We start from the raw sequence: 21,436 nt of genomic DNA on the forward strand, positions 1-21,436 counted from the left end.
GGTCAGTACTTCCAGCACCATGCATAGTCCCTCCATCACTTAGGCTATAAAGGTTATTTTCTATGCCATTCTTCTTTTCCTCCAGGCAGCTTGTTTTGTACTGTATCTGCTCACTTGCTGCTTGTGCAATTTGTGACGTTTCAGATACAGTGTCCATTTCCTCTTGGACCTTAATCTGTTTCTGTAGAGCTAGCTTGGCCTCCCTTTCTTCAGCTAGCTGTATACCCAGTTCATCTAACTGGAGTTGTAGTAGTCCATGTTTTTCTACTGCAGTAACCCTTTGTTCCTCAAGGGTTGCTTTCACCTCTCTCAGCTCTAAGGTTGATATTTCCAGTTGATACCTGAGGAATTTATTGTCTTTATCCAGTTCAAGCCCAACATGTTGAAGCTTAACATTCGAAGCCTGGGCGGTCTCCAGACTCTCTGCCATTTTGTCTCTCTCAGCCTGGATATCAGCAAGCTGCATCAATAATGTTTGCCTGTCCCGCTCTGTATTAGTCTGTATTGCTTCCAGCTTACATTGGACTGAATCTCTTTCCCTTAAAGCCTGATCTCTGGAGCGGATAGCCGATGCTAACTCCTCCTCTTTTAGAAGCATAACTGCCTCCATTTGCTTTAGCTGGCCTTCTCTGGCCTGTAGCTGATCCTTGCAATATTCTAGTTCAGCCTTTACTTGGGAATACACGTCGTTTAGTGTTGAATTAGCCTTATGAAGTTCAGCACTCTCTTTACTGGCTTTAAACAAGACTTGGATTTCATCTTGTAGTTGTTTTATAGTCTCCTGCAGCTTTACCTTTTCTAGACGCTCAACTACAAGTGTTAAATTCACACTGCTATTCTCAGAAAGGAGCCCAAATACACGCTCTGCGTCCTCTTTACCTTTCTGGGACACCTCCGCGAGACGTTTTTCAACCACCAGCTTTTGTTCCTGCAACTGTTGCATCTCTTGAAGTTTTGCTGACAGGTCAACACAATGCTTTTCTCTAGAAGCAGCCAGTTCATTTTGCAAAGTGAGGTTTTCTCCCTCAAGCTGGCCAATAGTTCGGTGCAATTCCTCCTGTAAGTGTGCTGCTTGTTTTTTAACCTCTTTTAACTCATGTTCTTTTAGCATACACTCATCAGTCAGCTTTTTGTTCTTGCAGATCTGTTTCCCAACATACTCTGACTGCTCAATCACATACTGATTCAGCTCATCTCTTGGCATAGCTTCCACTTTCCTGAGCTTGGTAGTCCATGCCACATTGTTACCTTCACCACGACTCTGTTTGTCATAGGAAACATTTAACGCTGTCAGTCTCTTAATTTCATAGTCTCTCTGTTTGATAGCATCTAGTTTATCGGTTACTTCTTTCAGCTGCAAGTTCAAATCAGAGACTTCACCCTGGTGCAGCCACTTTAAGGATTCAATTTCCTCCTTTAACTCCTGAGCCTCAACACCGGACCCTGCACAGTTTATATATGCCTTTTGTGCCCGTTTCAGTGGTTCCACATATCCACTGCAGGTTGGCTGGCGAGTGAGACATGGAAAGGACATTTTATTTCTGCTTTGTGGTCCTTTTCTCATCTTGCATTAGACCAACAGTCAGTGCAATACACACATCCCAGAGATTGTACTCCAGGTCGTTAATCGCTCCCTCTGCAGTGTGCAATCAAGTAATTACCAGCAGGCCATAGAGACAAAATGCTTTTGTTTTGCAGGTTTCACAGATACGCAATACTTTGATCCCGCAAGTAGAAACTTCACATCCGGATCATCCTCCATAAGCATATGTATTTCAGCCAGCAATACACAAGGGCACGTACCATGCAACAGTCTTTGCAGAGTTTCCACTCAATCCTCTGGGTTAAGCTGTAATAACTTCTGGCACATCCACTGCAGCTTGGTAGCTTCAGGCCGCACAACACTTGGGGTTCCTGGATCCAGTGTAGCACTCGTCACCAGCATCCACTCAGTTGCTCACTTGGTTCCTGCTTTCTGCCCACAGACCATAGCAGTGCTTTGCCCGCATTCTCCACCATATGTGACAACCCCTGTAATATGAGGGCCATACATGTCACTTTTAAGGGTCTTAAGCACAGTCCTCTAGGGCAATCAGAGTCAGGAACACCAGTGTTTCATAAAACAGCGCTTTATTTTAACCGCTTAAACACCAAAACCAAATCATAAAACAAAAACCTAGCTCCCAATTGGAGCCCTCTCTAACTAAACTACGCTGGTGCAGTCTGACCAGCCTAATCACCCACTATCTCAACCTCCCAGCCAGACCCAGCTACGCCAGGCTCTGGAAAACCTCCCCCAGACAGCACACAAAAGAGTCCAGGCAGGTATTGCCTCACTTGGCTCAGGGATGATCTTGTTCAGGGCCTCTCCTTGCCCTGGGAGTACAGGGAACTTCCTCTTCCCCCAACAGTCTTCCTGAGTACCAGGCTCCAGGGGTTTTTAATGTCCAGCACCTGTGCCTGATGTCAGCCTCATAGAAATCTCAGACCGGATCCTGTGGACTTCTTGCCTCATGGAAAACCCGGCATGGAGTTTCCACAAAATGGGGAAATGGAGCATTGGCCCACCCTGCTCTCCAATTGCTCCACCCCAGGGACCCATATGTATAATCTGCATAGCAGCTGTACTCAGATGCCATGCTAATCATCTCCCTGGGGTTCACACTGTCACAATATATATATATATGTGTGTGTGTATATGTATGTAATATATATATATATATTTGGGCTACTGAAAGTTAGGGGAGGTGGGGGTTAATTTAGGGGCAGTTATGGTTAGTGGGGTGTTTAGGGTTAATTTAGGGGCAGTTATGGTTAATTGGGTGTTTAGGGTTAATTTAGGGGCAGTTATGTTAATAGGGTGTTTAGGGTTAATTTAGGAGCAGCTGTGGTTAATGGGGTGTTTGGGGTTAATTTGAGGCAGTTGTGGTTAATGGTGTGTTTAGGGTTAATTTAGGGGATGCTGTGGTTAAGGGGGTGTTAAGGGTTAATTTAGGGGCAGTTATGGTTAATGGGGAGTTTAGGGTTAATTTAGGGGAATCTAAATCCTGGGGGCAGTGAAGTGACATATCTGGGGGTATAAGGCATATACAGTATATAAGGCATATGTGGGGAGGGCAGTGTGGCATGTCTGGGGAGGACGGAGTGGTCTATCAGGGTGTATAAGGCATATCTGGGGGTAGAGTGGCATATCTGGGGGTAGAGAAGGGGCATGTCTGGGAGGCAGGGTGGCATGTCTGGGGAGGATGGAGTGGGATATCAGGGGATATAAGGCGTATCAGGCACAGTGGCAGATGTGGGAGGCAGCGTGGAGTGGCAGATGTGGGAGGCAGCGTGGAGTGGCAGATGTGGGAGGCAGCGTGGAGTGGCAGATGTGGGAGGCAGCGTGGCATATGTGGGAGGCATTGTGGAGTGGCAGATGTGGGAGGCAGCATGGCGTGGCATATGTGGGGAGGGCAGGGTGGCATGTCTGGGGAGGATGGAGTGGTGTTTCAGGGGGTATAAGGCGTATCAGGCACAGTGGCATGTGGGGGGTAGAGTGGCGTGGCAGATGTGGGAGGCAGCGTGGCGTGGCAGATGTGGGAGGCAGCGTGGAGTGGCAGATGTGGGAGGCAGCATGGAGTGGCAGATGTGGGAGGCAGCGTGGAGTGGCATATGTGGGGGGCAGCATGGCATGTCTGGGAGGCAGCGTAGCAAGCCTGGGCTCAAATGTGCATATATTGGGGGGCTGGTTGGGAAATAAAGACAAGAAATGTATTATCAAAGTTTTTTTATTCTGCTGTTTGTATTTAACATCATTTGTTTAGTAAATTATTTTAAATAAATGAAAAATTTACATTCATTTTTTTTTATCCGATTAATCGATTAATCGAAAAAATAATCGGCCAACTAATCGATTATTAAAATAATCGTTAGTTGCAGCCCTAGTTTTAATAGTGGTTTTAAGATTCCGTTGTATGATGTGGATAAGTTTGTCTGGGTGGATAATCTTAAATCTGTTAATGGGAATGTTCAAATTGTTCGGGATAAGATTGAGAAGGAGATAGCATTGGGTAGGGTTGAGGGTCCTTTTAGGTCTCCGCCATTTGAAAAATTTCGGTTGTCCCCTTTGGGGCTAGTGCCTAAGAAGGAGATGGGTTCTTTTCGTCTGATCCACCATTTATCATTCTCGAAGGGAGGTTCATTGAATGACCAAATTAATGTGGAAGATTTTCCGGTTAAATATGCATCGTTTGAGGATGCCTTGTTGTGGGTTAGGCGTTGTGGTAAGGATGCTCTTTTAGCAAAAGTTGACATAGAGGCAGCATTTAGGTTGTTGCCCATTCATCCGGTTTGTTTTAGTTCTTTAGGTTTTCAGTTTGAGGATAAGTTTTATTTTGATAAGTGTCTGCCGATGGGGTGTGCTATTTCATGTTTTTATTTTGAAGCTTTCTCTAGTTTTTTAGAATGGTTAGTTAAAACGGTTTCGGGTTGTAGTTCAGTAGTTCATTATCTAGACGATTTTCTGTTTATAGGGAAAAGAGGTTCGGGTGAGTGTACTATGCTGTTAAATACTTTCATGGAAATTGCAGAGTTTTTGGGTATTCCTTTAGCCAAGGATAAGACTGTTTTTCCTACAACATCGCTGCAATTTTTGGGTATCATTATAGATACGGTTAAAATGGAATTTAGGCTGCCTTTGGATAAAATTAGTAAGTTAAGAAGGGTGATTGATGAAGTTTTATTGGCTAAGAAAGTTACGGTTAAAAAGTTTCAGTCATTGTTAGGACAGCTTTACTTTGCAGCTAGAATTATGCCCATGGGCAGAATTTTTTCACGGCTTATGGCCAGGAGTATTGCTGGCAAAAAGGTTGGTTATCATAGGGTGAGGGTTAATAAGCAAGTCAAGGAGGATTTAAAGGTTTGGAAGTTTTTTCTTGAAAATTTTAATGGTTCTACTGTTTTTCAGAGTGAGTTTGTCAATACTAATGATTTGGAATTGTATACTGATGCTGCGGGTTCCGTTGGTTTTGGTATCTATTGGCAAGGGTTGTGGGCTGCTGAGAAATGGCCTTTATCTTGGTTTACAGCGGGATGGACAAAGAATTTGGTTTTGCTGGAACTTTTTCCGGTCGTGGTGGCTTTTTATTTATGGGGTGAGCATTGGGTTAATAAAAGGATTTTATTACATTGTGATAATATGGGTGTAGTATGGGTGGTGAATACGTTAAGAGCAAAGTCAGTACCAGTTATCAATTTACTTAGGCATCTGGTGTTTTTATGTTTAAAATATAATATTTGGCTGAAAGCTAAGCACATTGAAGGGGTTAATAATGGTATTGCTGACGCTTTATCCCGGTTTGATTTTAAGGTTTTCAGGAGTTTGGCGCCCATGGCCAACAAGGAGGGAATAACAGTTCCAGGGGATGTTTGGCGTTTAACATCGCCAAGTTAAGTTTTTATATATACAATTCTCTTTCTAAGGCTACATGGGATAGCTATTCTAGAGCCTGGCAGGAATGGATTCTGTTTATGAAGGATAAAGGGTTAAATGAGTTTGATAATAATTTAGAGTTAACGTTAGAGTTTGTGTTAAGATTGATTAATTTGGGTTTTTCGCGTTCTAGGATTGATGGTTATTTATTAGGGGTTTCTTTTTTCATGAAGCTAGCAGGGAAACAAGCGGTAGGGAAATAATTTTTAGTTAAGCAAGTCTTAAAAGGTTTCGCTCGGAAAAAGAGGAGTGTAGATGTTAGAAAACCTATTTCTTTTAGTTTACTGCAAAAGCTAGTGGCTGTAGTGCATAACAATTGCTGGGACGAATATGAAGCCCTATTATTTAAGACAGCTTTTATCATAGCTTTCTTTGGCGCCTTTCGCATATGCGAATTGGTGGCAGCAAATAGTAAAGGTGGTTCGGGTATTCAATTTGAGGATGTTTTATGCAGGGATAAATTGCTAATATATTTAAGATCTTCTAAGACAGATAAATCGGGTAAAGGATGCTGGGTTACATTGAATGAAGTAAGCAATTGTGATGTTTGTCTAGTAAGAACAGCAGATATTTTCAATAGCAAAAGGCCAGATTTCAGCGGCAATTGGTTAATACATCGCTCAGGGTTGCCGTTAACCCAATTTCAATTTAGGAAAATTTTAAAGAATTGTTTAGTAAGTTTGGGTTTAGGTTCCGAGAAAATTTCTTCACATTCTTTTCGTATTGGGGCTGCTACAGAAGCGGCCCTGCTAGGGTTGGATAACTCTGTAATTAAGAGGTTGGGTAGGTGGGACTCTAACCGTTTTAAAACTTATGTCAGACCGCATTTGATGTAATTTGTATGTTATGTTAACATTGATTTCTTTTCAGGAAAGCGTCCAATAGTGGTTTGGATAATAGGACATTCTTTTGTATTCTGGGCACATCGGAGAGCTGCGGAACGATGCTATGGAGAAAATTTGGGGTTTGACCCTGCATCAATCGTTATCTATTGGATGGGTATAAGGGGTTTAAGTGTCTATAAACTAAAAGATAATATTTTGGGTTTTATTAAATTGTTTCCATGGCCTGATGTTATGATAATACATTGTGGGGGTAATGATATTGGGAAGGTAAGGTCTGTACAGTTATTAATGGATTTTAAAGATGTTATTGAACAGTTAAAAGATGTTTTTGTAGGCACTAAGTAAGTTTGGTCTGAAATCGTTCATCGTTTAATTTGGTTAAATCATAAAGAGTTACGCGCCTTGGACAGAGTTAGGCGCAAATTAAATAGAGCGATGGAAAAATTTATGGTTATGGAGGGAGGTTTAAGTTTCAGACATTCGGAATTGGAAGGTGGATGTGAAGGCTTGTACAGAAATGATGGTGTTCATTTATCATTTATCGGTTGTGACATTTTTAATTCAAATCTTCAGTGCATGGTTGAGAAGGCCGTGGTTTTTGTGGAATGGGCCACAAATGGGTTTTAGTATCCATTTGTGGCGGTTGGGGTTGTTTCAGTGGTAGGCCGACCGGCTTTGGGGCAGTCGGCCTTGTTTTTAATTTATTAACTCTGTGGTTTGGGCCAAGAGTTGTGGTTATTTATGAAGTTGATACTAAGTTATTGGTTGAGTGTTTATATGGTAATTTTGTTATAAGCTAAATAAAAGACCACGGCCTTTGTTCATCCAAAGTATTGTGTCTGTGTTTATTTATTATCTGGTTACATTGTAATACACCATACAACCACATGAAAAAACCCTGTGCAAATAGCACAGGGTTACATGTGGTTGTTGGGGAGAGCTGTTGTGTGGAAAGGGTTAACTTTCCAGGGGTCAGGCAAAGGACAGCCTGGTTTGGGCTTTGCATGCGCTCGCGCCGCTTAGTTTTGCCCGCCTTTTTTGTAAAGAATGTTCTGGGGGCGGCTCGCGCCGCTTAGTTTGCCTCGCGTAGTTTGCCTCGCGCTGCTGCTAATATGTTGCGCTCGCGGACAGCTCGCGCTATGATTTGGGCGGGATTTTGCGCTATATAAGCGCCGCTCCTGAGGCGTTCGTCTCACTACCCCAAGCAGCGTTAACCGACTGCACTGACCTTAATTGCGTCTGGTGAGCGGCGGTTTTCAGCAAGGCTTCGGGGTGGCAGCATGGAAGAGCTGCTGAATTGTCGCCCGCCCCCCCTTCCCCTGTTCTATTTACGTATATGTTATTATGTATTTAAAAAAAAAAAAAAAAAAGAAAAGTATATATTTCATGTCGTGGCTTTTATTGGGGTTAAGTTGCTCTCTGCAAAGAGAGTGAACATTGGGGTTGTTTCAGTGGTAGGCCGACCGGCTTTGGGGCAGTCGGCCTTGTTTTTAATTTATTAACTCTGTGGTTTGGGCCAAGAGTTGTGGTTATTTATGAAGTTGATACTAAGTTATTGGTTGAGTGTTTATATGGTAATTTTGTTATAAGCTAAATAAAAGACCACGGCCTTTGTTCATCCAAAGAATTGTGTCTGTGTTTATTTATTATCTGGTTACATTGTAATACACCATACAACCACATGCTTCCAATGCTTCTGGTGGTTTTTTGTTTCGGTGCCGGGTAGGAGATAATAAGCCACCCCCCCCCCTACACACACATGTGGGTTGCTTTTTCAATATGTTCAGTGTGATTTTGAATGGTATGTTTTGCAGTTTCCCATTGCGTGATGGTCTGTCCTGGGGCTGGGACGGGGGCACGGGGTGCCTCGTGGGTCGGGCGCCTGCTTCCATTTGGCAAAGTGCTGGTCACATTAGCTTTCTATGGCTTCTTCCCCCATGGTGTACCTCATTCTGATGTCCCTTAATGTTCAGGCTCTAAACACAGGCTGGCAAATAAAAGGAAATAAAAACAAGAAATGCATTTCTTCTCAATCATAGTTTTTATTAAATATGAAAAAATAGTTTACATGGGAATTAATGTTTACTAGTTAAGACAATCTCAGGCAATGGCATTTATTCTCATTTCAAGGGCAGCAAGGCGTGGATAGAATTAAGCAGCTGAGGGCTCTGCAACTTTGTCTCAACTTAAAGGGTCAGGTTAAGGGGAAGGCACTTGTATACTGTGTCAGTCAGTATTGTGAAAGGGAGGAAGCAGCAAGAAGCTCAGTAGGTAAGGCTTGTGGTTGTTTTACCATATTCTCTTCTATTTCCTTGTGGTCTTTGACCCTAAAGCTTTGTGCTGTCTGAGATGTGACAAGGAATCAGACAAAAGGCTAAGAAATCTCAGAGGTTTTTTGGCTGACCAATATGAGGATTTGCAAGAATATGCAAAGACTAATGCTCACTTGACAAGGCTGTTCGAGGCTGCACTGGAACCTTTCTCTAACCGTAAAATAGATAAAATTGCTATTTTACAAATGGCTGGAGAATTCAAAAAGACCGTGGATTCGATTGAGAACTCGGGCGTTCTAGGCCACCTGCTTGTCCGTACACTGGATGTCAGATTTGAAAAACTAAAGACAAAATTCGGTGACATTTTAGCACAGTTTTTGTCAGAAAGGTTCTGCCCTAACACCATCAGCAGTAACACATGTGGGCTTATGGAGCAAACCCTAATAGACTGTGAAAGCTGTGACCCAGAAAAACTATCGTGCATAGGAGGTCATGGCCAGTGCAAAGAAAAGGTTACCAAGTGCCCGTTATGTATATGTTCTCAAGAAAATAACAAAATGTCAAGATATACAAAAAGGTAAATCTTGCACACCTTGCGAAGGGTACACATCATGCTTGAATGAGGTGTTACATTGTGGAGTGCGACATACAGAAGTTGTGCAAGATGAAGACCTGATGTTTGACTGCCATTTACCTTTGCATACTCAAGGCTAAAAATATACCCATCTAGTTGTATTTGGAACGTAAGATGCAAGCAATTCTTTAGCAATGTAAACCCCCATCTTCAAAGAAAATATAATGTTTCAAAAACGATAGTCTGTGGAATAAATCTGTTTAGCTCATAGTTCTTTTTTTCTTCTAGCAAATTGTATGCTATGGAATCTTGTACAGGCGAAACAATGACCCTCACTGCAAGTGACCGTGGAGACAGCATGATGATTGTCACACTTTCCGCTTAGTTAAACTCCAGAAGTTGGAGTCCTTAAATAGAACGACTCCATCAGTGAGAGCTGCCTTGAAAGAGATAAGCCTTCAAATAATGGAATACATACTTCTCTGCCTTTAGCAATGATACTGCGCCAAAGGGAATAAAGCCGATTTCCTTCTAGGTGAACAAGGGCTTGTTCAGCTTGTTCATAGGTGACTAAACCATAATTTATACAGGATTACTCGGCAATTCCACTCCAGGACCTGATGATTTCATGAATCTTTATTACACAACATTTTCAGATTTGCTAATCCCCAGACTGCTTGGCTTTTTTTGTTTATAATTGTGATACAGGCCAAATCCCAGAGGAGAACTTAACTGCCTTACATTACCTAAACCAGGTAAATCTCAAAACCAGTGCTCTAATTTTAAAACGATCTCCCTGATGAATGGTGATATCAAGCTGAGCGCTATATTGTGGGCCAATAAACTGACTACACTTTTGCCAGACTTGTTACTTTCTGACCAGGTGGGCTTTGTATGGGGCTGATAGCCCTCTGACTATGCCCGCAAGATCATAAGTGTTATAGCCGATTCAGGTAAGACTCATAAGTTAGCAGTCCTGATATCCTTGGACAGCGGGAAAGCAATTATATTCATCACCTTCACTGGTCATATCTTTATAGCACACTATCAAGTTTTGGCTTCCCAGCTATGGTCATTCAATCCATTATGTCACTGTATACATGTCCAATGGCATGAGTTAATTTGGCAGGGCTGCTGTCTTCATCCTTCAGCATCACAAATGGAACAAGGCAGGGCTGTCCGCTGCCCCTCTTTATGTCTTGGCCTTAGAGCTTGTATGCGGATGATGTTCTTGCAATCTTTACATAGTAAAGGTAGTTCTGGTTCGGATGCCAAGGTCGCTGCTGAAAGAGATACAGGATCCTTTGTTTCATTTATCAAGATCAGAGGCATGTCACGGGTCTTCAGGAACACTTTGATTCAGCCTAGATTGGGGTGAGGCTGACTTTCCAGAATCTTTCAGGGGCGAGTGTCTTTATGTCAGGCTGGCTCTCTATTCTATAATGTTGACCAGACACCCTAAACAGAGGTCCTTCGCCATTTTGTTCTTATGTTTCCTTATCTATTCGGAACAGGGGTCTGTACATGTTGACACCTGATGCGTACGTTACAAGTTATATCAATACACTTAACTAATTAACCCTGTCGTGACCGGGCTCAGGAGTCATATAATTAAAATGCATTACACACGACCCTTGACTCCTGTGTCCGGGAACGCTTACACTCTTCACATCCTACCTAATGAAAAAAAGCTCCACGACTCTCAGATACTTCACTAAGTGTGCCGCTTGTCATCACAGATAGTGGGATCGAAATCCATTCTCTTTAAGTCATTGCAGAGCTTCTTTATCTGTTCCTTGATGGACAGGGCAATGGGTTCTCACACGCTGTTGGTTAGGACATCCGATGTAATGTCACTTTATTGTCAACAGAGAATAAAGCTGTCACAGAAAAATGTTTCATTCTATCCTAACAAGAAGGACCTCTTCTTTGAGGATGTTTTCCTGTATTCTATTCTATTTCCTTGTGGTCTTTGAGCCTAAATCTGAGATGTGACAAGGAATCAGACAAAAGGCTAAGAAATCTCAGAGGTTTTTTGGCTGACCAATATGAGGATTTGCAAGAATATTCAAAGACTAATGCTCATTTGACAAGGCTGTTCGAGGCTGCACTGGAACCTTTTTGTAACTGTAAAACAGATAAACTTGCTATTTTACAAATGGTCGGAGAATTCAAATAAACTGTGGACTTGATTGAGAACTCGGGCGTTCTCAGCCACCTGCTCATCCAGACACTCTATGTCAGATTTGAAAAACTAACACCACCTGCAGTAACAAATGTGGGCTTATAGAGTAAACAGTAATAGACTGTGAAATCGGTGATCAATAAAAAAATATTGTGCAAAGAACGTCATGGCCAGTGCAAAGAAAAGGTTACCCAGTGCTTGTTATGTAAATGTTGTCAAGAAAATAAGAAATGCCAAGAGATACAAAAAGGTAAATCTTGCACGCCTTGCGAAGGGTACACATCATGCTTGAATGAGGTGTTACACTGTGGAGTGCGAGATACAGAAGTTGTTCAAGATGAAGACCTGATGTTTGACTGCCATTTACCTTGGCATGCAAAAGTGGAGGAAACGCTTGAGTATGTTTTTAAGAGGGTTGGACAGACCAGAAGCAAAATCCTGAAAGTCACAGAAGACCCCTTGCTGATGAAAAAGAACATGGACTACAGTGATGCTGGGAACTATTCATGCACAGCACAATTAAAGAGCAGCATTCCCGTCAGCACCATACTGTATGACATAAAAGTTGTACCGAGGCAGGGAGGAGAACAGCACAGGACTCGTCCAACACTCCCACCCATAACACACATCGTGGCGCCTTATACTTGCTGCTATAATTACTGCGAGTGTTTGTGGCGCTTTGATTATAATAACAATCGCCTGTTTGTGTGTCAGAAAACTGAGAAAGAGAAGACCAGAGGCAGTCGCATGAAAAGACATGAGCATTTCACACTAGTAAAATGATAACCATCTTAACCCCTTAAAGATGGCATGTATGGCCTTTTTGTGAAGGGGTTAAAATACACAACTAAGTATATGAATTGTATATTGGTTGATAACTTTTAGATAGTTATAAAAAAACAGCCATTTTTAAGTTATTGTTACCTTTGTTTGGTAAAGAAATGAAAATAAGGTGGGACATGGCAACTGTGGAAAGATATTTAAGAGAAAAAATTACACCACGAGGTCTCAGATTCTCTAAAATTCCCACATTGGAATACATTGTTGGAATCCTTCGTGATAAGTTTAATGCAACTGATAATAGGTAAAAGAAAGGAAACCCTGAAACAATTGGATAATGAGATCAATCTGATTAGAGATAAGATTACTCCATGCATAGGATCTAACGACTTTGAAACCTTAGCCACACAGGCAAAATTAAATTTAGAAAAATTAGAAAGAGAGGTATAGGAAATTAAAGAGAATAAATATATTAAAGATAAAAATGATTAAAAAAATGATTTTTTAGATCAAATAACCCAGTGGAGGGAAGGCTGGGATATACGGACCCCAGCGTCTCCCTCAAAACGCAGACGCAAAATAAAAGAAGAGGAATCAGAGGAGGAAAAGGAATATCAGAAAGGTGGAGAAGGTTTCCGATATAGGGATTTTCAACCTTAGTAATAAACAAATTGGACGGAGATAAATAGATGTACGCAGAAGGATGGGGAGGATGTGGATCAATATTTTCATAGGATGAAAAAGATATTTGATTTCTATAGCGGATTGACACAGCAATTAAAAAATGCATTTGTGTCAGGCACAAGTAAAGAGATAAATACGTATATCAGTAAACATGGTAAATCTCTGTACAGCCCCATTGAATGATGTGTTAGAGTATGGTAAGCATTCTGAGAATTGGCACAAAGAAAGAGAGAAAAAGAAAGTTAGAATAATGTTAGAAGGAGAGGAGTACAAAGGAACCTTGACAGGGAATGATGAAAGAGGAAGAGAAAGATATCGAGGTCAGGGCAGGGGCAGAGGAGGATACCGAGGAAGAGGAGGAAGTGGTTATAGAAGGTCACGAGGATGTTATAATTGTGGAAAATATGATCATATGTTCCGAGCCAGACAGTAGAAAGCAAAAAGCACCCGAGCAATGACTAATACAGGAAGAAGAGGCATTAGATCTCAGCAATGTTCACGATGTATTGTTGTTGTCAAACTTGCCTGAAATTGATTTCATTGTAAACAATAAGCGTATAACCTTTTTGGTAAATTCAGGGGCCTCACGAACTGTATTGAGTTATCCCACATGTAAGGGCATACAAAAAGGAAAAGGGAAAATTCACATAGGAGTAAATGTTGAAAGTTTATCTGTTCCCTTTCAAATACAACATCCAAAGTCTGGCAAAATGATTCCTGCCAGTGTAATACTATCTGAGGTATGTCCGGTAAATCTCTTAAGAAGAGATTTGATTAAAGAGTTGGGAATGCATATTGCACCTGTGGGAGACAAGTTTGATGTTACTGTGGGAAAAATAAATATCAGGAAAGGCATGGCCATTACTATTATGCTGAAAATAAGGAAAACATAATACAGGTTTTAAAATTTGTACATAAAATATTCGAGACCTGTGATCATTCAAGTTCAACATTCAAATGATTTTCATTGTACAATGTACTTTACAAGGACAGCAAGGGGAGATGAATACTATGAGTCACACTTAAAAGACGAGGTACTGTCTCGATGAAATCACAACAAAAATTTTACCACAAGAAGTATTGAGTGATAGTCCTGATGATACACTATTTATCGATCGGTCCTCAAAAAAGAATCCTGATGGCACAAATGCTACAGGGTATGCCATTATAACTCAGACTGAAGTAATCAAGGCAGGTAAATTACCTAATCATTTATCAGCCCAGGCGGCTGAATTAATAGCTCTCATAGAAGCATGCAAGTGGGCGGTAGGCAAACAAGTAAATATCTATACTGATAGTCAATACGTATTTTCCACTATACATATGTTTGCACAACAATGGAAAAATATAGGTATGATTACCTCCACAGGAAAACCGATAAATCATAAAGCCCTAAATGAAGAACTATTAACGGTTATACATTTGCCAAAAGAAGTAGCTGTCATAAAGTGTGCAGCCCATACCAATAGCAAAGATCCTATAGCATTAGGCTCTAATCGTGCAAATATTCAAGCAAAGAGAATTGCTCAAGAAATGTTTACCATAATCACCAATGAGATACAAATTGATCATCAGGTTCTGTACGATAAGCAACAGGCTGCCCCTTATTGAGTCATGGGCTGAGCCATGTCTCAACAGGAGGGATGGTAGCCATAATAGATAAGCTATTTACAACATTCCGTTTCCAAAATTACGCTAAAAAATGTTGTGCTAATTGTTTAATCTGTGCTCGATATAATCCACAGGGAAATCTCAAACCTGTTATTGGGAAGTTCCCCAACCTCGAGTATCCATTTCAGCATATCTGCATGGATTATTTTGAACTAAATAAATGTGAAAATGAGATATTGTCTAGTTATTTTGGATGCATTAACTAAATGGGTAAAAATATTTCCAACAGAGCCACTGTAAGAAGGTAACACCACTTGCTGGTAGTCGCTCATCAAGTCTGGGTACAAAGGGGGGTCCAGACGATAGGTTGGACTCGTCTCAAGCCAGTGAAGAAATCCATTCCCCAAACCCTGAGTTGACAACCAGGTAGGATGAAGGGGTGGTGCCTGCTTATAGTTTGTTGGGTAGTGACTGATGTTTATTCAATAATTCCTTATACTGACAATACTGTGGACTGGGAACAAGATGGGAAGATACCAGAGCAAGAAATCTAACCTTTTCATTAACAGGAGATAGTTCCATTGTCATTGATCTGTGTAAATTAATCAATTGCCAAAATATAGGGCAAGCAAGAGAGTATGCTACGACCGATGTGTATATATTTTGGATGTTGGATCTCCTTCTGGTCTTTGACACTAAAGCTGTCTGAATTGTGACAAGGAATCATTTTTTTGGTTGACCAATATGAGAATTTGCAAAGGACATGCAAAGACTAATGCTCATTAACGAAAATGTCACATAGTTTAGGGCTATGCCGTTAAGTTCTTTAAAAATACTGACACCATCTTATAAGTGTTGGAGGGGATGTAATGGACCAGGACAACTTTCATAATTTTGAGACTCTTGGGAAAACACTATTAAAAAGATTATTCATTTTAACATATAATTCTTTGTTATAATTTTTTTTTCAAATACTTTAGTTTTAAGTCTAAGGGAAAATCATACCATGTCAGTTAACACAAGTTATATATAGTTAATAAAAAAATTGTAGAATGTATATGTGTACTTATTAATGTTACATTTTAGTATGTCAAGAAAAATAGCGCCCTTCTCCATTTTATTTTTGTTTTGTCATTTTTGTTGTTTAAATATATGTATAATATTGTAATTATAATTGTTATTGTGTGTTAAAAAGTGATAACTGTAATATTTATATGTTTTGTATATTTTTGAAAAAAATGTAATAAAATATATTTGACAAGACTAATGCTCATTAGACAAGGTCCCTCGAGGCTGCACTGGAACCTTTTTCTAACCGAAAAATAGATAAACTTGCTATTTTACAAATGGCCGGAGAATTCAAAAAGACTGTGGACTCAATTGAGAACTCGGGCGTTCAAGACCACATGCTCGTCCACACACTCAATGTCAGATTTCAAAAACTAAAGACAAAAATCAGTGCCACAGTTTTTGTCAGAGAGGTTCTGCCGTAACACCATCAGCAATAACAAACGTGGGCTTATGGAGCAAACAGTAATAGACCTTGAAAGCTGTGATGAAGAAAAACTATCGTGCATAGGAGGTCATGGCCAGTGCAAAGAAAAGGTTACCCAGTGCCCGTTATGTATATGTTCTCAAGACAATAACAAATGCAAAGATATACAAAAAGGTAGATCTTACACACCTTGCGAAGGGTACACATCATGCTTGAATGAGGTGTTACGTCATGGAGAGAGACCCTAAAGCTTTGTGCTGTCTGAGATGTGACAAGGAATCAGACAAAAGGCTAAAAAATCTCAGAGGTTTTACGGCTGACCAATATGAGGAACATGCAAAGACTAATGCTCATTAAAAAAAGTTCTTTAAAAATACTAATTCCGATTTTAGATGTGGAATATTGGAATCAACATTCAATAATATATTAAATGATTTTTTTTAAATAAAAAGGCAGTTCTTTCTTTTCCTAGATTAAAAGCCAAATTTGATTTGATTGATGATAAAGAAGTAGAGTATGACGAAATGTATTCTTTTATAAATCAAGCATTTAATATTGGTGAACCAGATATTGCTTAAGACCATTTGGTATTGTCCAATATTTAAAGAGTATATATTACTGCTCGTAACCTTAAAGGTACATAGCTATGTGTTATTCTTCATTGCCCCAAAAGATTTCAGAAAAATTGAACTTCATGCAGTCATGGGCAGAGGGAACAAGCAATTCGATCTGAATATTTGGAATAATATATTTACTTCTACTCAGCATTATGCAATGTTCCTAACATTAAAAAAAACACTATAAAATGTTTTATAGGTGGTACTTAACGCCTATTAAGCTATTTTATATAAAACTGACACAGTCTTATAAGTGTTGGAGGGGATGTAATGGACCAGGACATATGATGCATTTTTTTTGGGACTGCCCTAAACTTAAACACATATGGGATTTTATGCTAGTATTAACAAAAAAGTAAACAAGGATATTACTGTTCTTAGCCCTGACCTCTGTATTTTTAAACTCTTTCCACCAAATGTGAATAAGGTTGACAAAATAATTATAGGCCATCTTCTAAAAGCTGCAAGCTTTTAATCCCCAAATATTGGAAATCCATAAAAGAAATATTGTACTTATCCCTTGAAAATAAAGCTTTTGAATCATCTATTAGACAGCCATTTGCTTTTAAAACTCAACTTTCATATTTTTGGGACTCTTGGGAAAACACTATTAAAAAAAGATTATTAATTTTAACACGTAATATTCCGTTATATTTTTTCAAATAATTCACTTTTAAGTTAAAAACTGATGTAAAGGAGAATCATACCATGTGAGTTAATATACTGATAGTAAATAAAAAAAATGTGAAAGCTGTGACGAAGAAAAAATATTGTGCGTAGGAGGTCATGGCCAGTCCAAAAAAAGGTTGCCCAGTACCCATTATTTATATGTTCTCAAGAAAATAACAAGTGTCAAGATATACAAAAAGGTAAACCTTGCACGCCTTGCGAAGGATACACATCATGCTTGAATGTGGTGTTACATTGTGGAGTGCGACATACAGAAGTTGTGCAAGATGAAGACCTGATGTTTGACTGTCATTTACCTTGGCATGCAAAAGTGGAGGAAACGCTTGAGTATGTTTTTAAGAGGGTTGGACAGACCAGAAGCAAAATCCTGAAAGTCACAGAAGACCCCTTGCTGATGAAAAAGAACATGGGCTACAGTGATGCTGGGAACTATTCATGCACAGCACAATTAAAGAGCAGCATTCCCGTCAGCACCATACTGTATGACATAAAAGTTGTACCGAGGCAGGGAGGAGAACAGCACAGGACTCGTCCAACACTCCCACCCATAACACACATCGTGGCGCCCACCGCCCCAGTTTATGCTAGCAAAGATGACCACCTTATACTTGCTGCTATAATTACTGCGAGTGTTTGCGGCCTTTTGATTATAATAATAATCGCCTGTTTGTGTGTCAGAAAACTGAGAAAGAGAAGACCAGAGGAAGTCGCATGAAAAGACATGAGCATTTCATGATATTGAAATGATAACCATCTTAACCCCTTAAAGATGGCATGTACAGCCTTTGTTGTGAAGGGGTAAAATACACAACTAAGTGTATGAATAGTGTATATTAGTTGACAGACTCAGCTCACCTTAGACAACAATTTATACTATACAATTCGTAACCCCTTCCTTGAGGGTTGATTTTCTACTGTCGAATGCTCTTCAAGGGGTTGTCTGTGCCTACCAATCTGAGCAGAAACTGCTCTACTAAAGTAAGGGGCCTTTCTACCAGCTATATTCATTTATAAAAATGACTACAAACGATGGCCCTCACTGCAAGTGACCATGGAGACAGCGTGATGATCGTCACACTTTCCGCTTAGTTAAACTCCAGAAGTTGGAGTCCTTAAATAGAACGACTCCATCCATTGAGACTCAGGATGCTATCAAGTCAGTGAGATAAGAGATAAGCCTTCAAATAATGGAATACATACTTCTCTGCCTTTAGCAATGATACTGCGCCAAAGGGAATAAAGCCGATTTCCTTCTAGGTGAACAAGAGCTTGTTCAGCTTGTTCATAGGTGACTAAACCATAATTTATACAGGATTACTCGGCAATTCCACTCCAGGACCTGATGATTTCATGAATCTTTATTACACAACCTTTTCAGATTTGCTAATCCCCAGACTGCTTGGCTTTTTTTGTTTATAATTGTGATACAGGCCAAATCCCAGAGGAGAACTTAACTGCCCTACATTACCTAAACCAGGTAAATCTCAAAACCAGTGCTCTAATTTTAAAACGATCTCCCTGATGAATGGTGATATCAAGCTGAGCGCTATATTGTGGGCCAATAGACTGACTACACTTTTGCCAGACTTGTTACTTTCTGACCAGGTGGGCTTTGTATGGGGCTGATAGCCCTCTGACTATGCCCGCAAGATCATAAGTGTTATAGCCGATTCAGGTAAGACTCATAAGTTAGCAGTCCTGATATCCTTGGACGGCGGGAAAGCAATTATATTCATCACCTTCACTGGTCATATCTTTGTAGCACGCTATTAGGTTTTGGCTTCCCAGCTATGGTCGTTCAATCCATTATGTCACTGTATACATGTCCAATGGCATGAGTTAATTTGGCAGGGCTGCTGTCTTCATCCTTCAGCATCACAAATGGAACAAGGCAGGGCTGTCCGCTGTCCCTCTTTATGTCTTGGCCTTAGAGCTTGTATGCGGATGATGTTCTTGCAATCTTTACGTAGTAAGGGTAGTTCTGGTTCGGATGCCAAGGCCGCTGCTGAAAGAGATACAGGATCCTTTGTTTCATTTATCAAGATCAGAGGCATGTCACGGGTCTTCAAGAACACTTTGATTTAGCCTAGATTGGGGTGAGGCTGACTTTCCAGAATCTTTCAGGGGCGAGTGTCTTTATGTCAGGCTGGCTCTCTATTCTATAATGCTGACCAGACACCCTAAACAGAGGTCCTTCGCCATTTTGTTCCCTTATCTATTCGGTACAGAGGTCTGTACATGTTGATACCTGCTGCGTACGTTACAAGTTATATAAATATACTTAACTAATTAACCCTGTCGTGACCGGGCTCAGGAGTCATATAATTAAAATGCATTACACACGACCCTTGACTCCTGTGTCCGGGAACGCTTACACTCTTCACATCCTACCTAATGAAAAAAAGCTCCACGACTCTCAGATACTTCACTAAGTGTGTCGCTTGTCGTCACAGATAGTGGGATCGAAATCCATTCTCTTTAAGTCATTGCAGAGCTTCTTTATCTGTTCCTTGATGGACAGGGCAATGGGTTCTCACAAGCTGTTGGGTAGGACATCCAATGTAATGTCACTTTATTGTCAACAGAGAATAAAGCTGTCACCGAAAAATGTTTCACTCTATCCTAACAAGAAGGATCTCTTCTTTGAGGATGTTTTCCTGTATTCTATTCTATTTCCTTGTGGTCTTTGAGCCTAAATCTTTGTGCTGTCTGAGATGTGACAAGGAATCAGACAAAAGGCAAAGAAATCTCAGAGGTTTTTTGGCTGACCAATATGAGGATTTGCAAGAATATGCAAAGACCAATGCTCACTTGACAAGGCTGTTCGAGGCTGCACTGGAACCATTTTCTAACCGTAAAATAGATAAACTTGCTATTTTACAAATGGAGAATTGAAATAAACTGTGGACTCTATTGAGAACTCGGGCGCTCTAGGGCACCTGCTCATCCAGACACTCTATGTCAGATTTGAAAAACTAACACCATCTGCAGTAACAAATGTGGGCTTATAGAGTAAACAGTAATAGGACTGTGAAATCGGTGATCAATAAAAAAAATATCGTGCAAAGAACGTCATGGCCAGTGCAAAGAAAAGGTTACCCAGTGCTTGTTATGTATATGTTGTCGAGAAAATAAGAAATGTCAAGAGATACAAAAAGGTAAATCTTGCACGCCTTGCGAAAGGTACACATCATGCTTGAATGAGGTGTTACACTGTGGAGTGCGAGATACAGAAGTTGTTCAAGATGAAGACCTGATGTTTGACTGCCATTTACCTTGGCATGCAAAAGTGGAGGAAACGCTTGAGTATGTTTTTAAGAGGGTCACAGAAGACCCCTTGCTGATGAAAAAGAACATGGACTACAGTGATGCCGGGAACTATTCATGCACAGCACAATTAAAGAGCAGCATTCCCGTCAGCACCATACTGTATGACGTAAAAGTTGTACCGAGGCAGGGAGGAGAACAGCACAGGACCCGTCCAACACTCCCACCCATAACACACATCGTGGCACCCGCCCCAGTTTATACTAACAAAGAGCGGCCTTTTGATTATAATAATAATAAGCGCCTGTTTGTGTGTCAGAAAACTGAGAAAGAGAAGACCAGAGGGAGTTGCATGAAAAGACATGAGCATTTCACGCTTTGAAATGATAACCATCTTAACCCCTTAAAGATGACATGTATGGCCTTTGTTGTGAAGGGGTTAAAATACACAACTAATTGTATGAATTGTATATTAGTTAATAACTTTAGTTGATTAGCTAATAAACTTAGACGGTTACAAAAAAAAGCAATTTTAAAAATTTTTATTGTTACATTTTTTGTTACCTATTAGGAGCCTTAGTGAATGGATGATGGTACAGTTAGGGTTATCTCCCTTTATAAGTCTAACTGATAAATTCAACTATAGGAGACAGGCTGACTAACAAAATATGGGAAAAAAAGTATATTAATGTTAAATTCAACATCAGCAAGATATAGATGGTGACTCACTGACAAAACATGAAACAACTTTTCATTTCAACAATACTAACACACATAACACTCACATAGCATGTTACTGTCGGTGTGTTAGTATGTTACAAGTGCTTACACACACACACTAACTGTGTACACAAATACAACTTTCTGTATTTTTTTTTTTATAGGTATACCGAACACTTACCAGAGACAGAGCTCTTTTCCAGGATTGCCATTCATATATTT

The sequence above is a fragment of the Spea bombifrons genome, chromosome 1 (genome assembly GCF_027358695.1).
Source record: "Spea bombifrons isolate aSpeBom1 chromosome 1, aSpeBom1.2.pri, whole genome shotgun sequence".
Classification (NCBI taxonomy): Eukaryota; Metazoa; Chordata; class Amphibia; order Anura; family Pelobatidae; genus Spea; species Spea bombifrons.